The sequence below is a fragment of the Vespa crabro genome, chromosome 14, assembly GCF_910589235.1.
Source record: "Vespa crabro chromosome 14, iyVesCrab1.2, whole genome shotgun sequence".
In the NCBI taxonomy this organism is placed as follows: domain Eukaryota; kingdom Metazoa; phylum Arthropoda; class Insecta; order Hymenoptera; family Vespidae; genus Vespa; species Vespa crabro.
The window spans coordinates 4481021-4483520 of NC_060968.1; the positions used below are offsets into that span (position 1 = coordinate 4481021).

The following is a 2500-nucleotide window of genomic DNA, read 5'->3' on the forward strand; positions in this document are numbered from 1 at the left end:
CCACATGCGACCTCTCGATCTTTTTCGGCTCATAGAAAGAAATATATATGTATATATAATTAAGGTAAAGGAAATAAAAAAAAAAAAAAAAATAAATAAATAAAAAAAAAAGTACGCAGAAGAAAGAAAATGATCCAACGAGCGCGAGCCGATCGATCGATCGAGCGAGAATTTAGCGGCAGTAAGACTAATGATCGACGACGACGATGAAGATGACGACAACGACGACGACGACGACGACGACGACGACGACGACGACGACGACGACGACGACGACGACGGTGTTTTCCTTCGATTCCGTCAGCCGACACGTTAACAAATCGCACTAATTATGGCTTCCCTTATCAGTCAGCACGTTGATTGGCTGTCAGTTTCGATATGAGTTTTCTTGGTGGGATGGCTTGAAATCCAAGCGAGACCAATCGAAACTGTTTCTACCCATCAGATATACACACGTATACGTATAACACGTAGACACACACACACACACACACACACATGTATATAATATACATGTACGTATGTATGTAAGTATATGCATATATGAAATACATTTAGAGAAGCCGAGAAAATAACATGTTTGGATCATCTCTAAAAACATGTCTGTGCGTATGCATGCAAGCGTGTGTGTGAAAAAAAAAAATATATATATATATACACAGGGTGTTTCACATAATTCGAACATGTCAAATGTTTCTTTCATTAATTTTGTTCTTCTTTTAAATTTATTCAATTTTGTTGATAATATTAGATTACTTATTCAACATATAAAATTTCTTAATCTTCGTCGATGAAGTAATTATGAGATTAGGATTATTTTAAATATGAATTTCGCCGAAGAAGAAATAGAGAGATAGAGAGCGAGCGTCATTATTTCTCCCTCTCCCTCTCTCTCTCTCTCTCTCTCTCTTTCGCATATATATATATATATATGTATATGATCATAAATCATGATCTTTCATTTTTACTCATTTTTCTGATCGAGCAAATCGGAATTAATATTTTTCTTGGTTTAAAATAGGAATTAGGTAAATTGATAAGACAAAATGTAACCTTCTTTCATTCTCGTAAGAAGGCATTTACATGAAACTTTTCATATTAATAATAAATTTTCAATAATTTTTATAATAATGTTAATGCTATAATATCTGCAAATATGTGTATGTGTGTTTATGCGCGTTAAATCTAATCCAAACAATTCGATAAAAATTCGATTTATTTCGATTGATTAATTTCTATTAATTATCATTAATATTTAAACAATTTAATTCATTTTCTTTTTAGAAAGTAGAATTTAATTCAAAAATTCTCATTGTATTATATATAATACAATTTTTTCTTTATCTCCGAATAAAAGTAAATAAACAATTAAGAGATTGGATTAATTATTGTTGTATCGGTATTAAATTTTTGTCGTTGTCCCATAACATTTTATTCCTTCGATTAAAAATCAAATAAAGAATATATAAGATTCCAACATTCGTTCCCGTACCATTTGTTATTAAATTATTGAATTTCTTGGTAATATTTTTCTCTCTTCTTTTTCTTTTCTTTTCTTTTTCCTTCTTTCTTTCTTTCTTTTTCTTCTTCTTCTTTTTTTTTTTTTTTATAATTGTCGAATTAAAAGCAATACTTTTACGTTATCGCACGAGACGTTGTAAAACGTTGGCACCATAGGGTGTATATATATATATATATATTTATATATATATATATATGTACGTACTTACGATAGTAATCTTTCTCGAAGATTATTCTCGTGGAAAATTACTTACACGAGAGGAGGATGATCAGTGTGACACGAACGTACGTAAGAACGTCGTCTTATCGAACGACTCGATGCACCGAGTCGCCGACGAGAAGATACGCTTTAATTATCCTTCGAAGGTAGCTTCGATGAAGAAGAAAAAAAGGAAAAAAAGAAAAAGAAAAAAAATTAAAAGGAAAAAAAAAAAATCAGGAAAAAAGGGGTAGAGAAAAAGTCCCTATACTTTCGAGTACCTAACTCTCCTCGTAATTTCATAAAATTTCATACTTCGCGTGACGCTCTCGCAATATTCTCTTTCTCTCTCTTTCTATCTATCTATATCTCCATCTCTCTTTCTCTCTCTCTTTTTCTCTCCTCGTATCTCCGAGCACGCGAAACATTTTCTTGGAATCGCGATTATCCACCAGCCTGAGTCACACTACGAACATTCCGACATCGAATACACGCATGAATTATCTTTAACATTCTTTCTTTTTCGCTTTTCAAAATAAAAGCAAAACTTGCATGCTCGAATGACTTTTTGTATTTATTTATTTTCTTTTTCTTTCTTTTTTTTCTTTATTCTTTCTTTTTTTTTTTTTTCAATCGGAAGTATATCAGATTAATCATTTTCTATTTCTTTACTTCTTTTTCCTCCATTCTCTTTCTCACTCTTATTTTTTCTTTTTTTGTTTTTGTTTTTGTTTTTTCTTTTTTTTCTTCCAGATATCTATCACTGAAACAAATAACTTC

At 31.1% G+C, this 2500-nt stretch overlaps 1 protein-coding gene across 6 annotated transcripts in view; it reads right to left on the reverse strand.

Moving 5' to 3' along the window:
* Positions 1 to 2500, reverse strand: part of LOC124429210 (protein N-terminal asparagine amidohydrolase) — a 45420-nt gene that overhangs the window by 10396 nt on the left and 32524 nt on the right. For 2 of the 6 annotated variants that reach the window (XM_046974180.1, XM_046974178.1), the window contains exon 1: positions 1 to 203. This exon is cut by the window's left edge and continues 95 nt beyond it. The exons of the other annotated variants lie outside the window; for them this stretch is intronic. The gene's annotated coding sequence lies outside the window, so the exon portion shown is untranslated. Of the gene's footprint in view, positions 204 to 2500 lie in introns of those variants that run through there. 6 annotated transcript variants of the gene reach the window in all.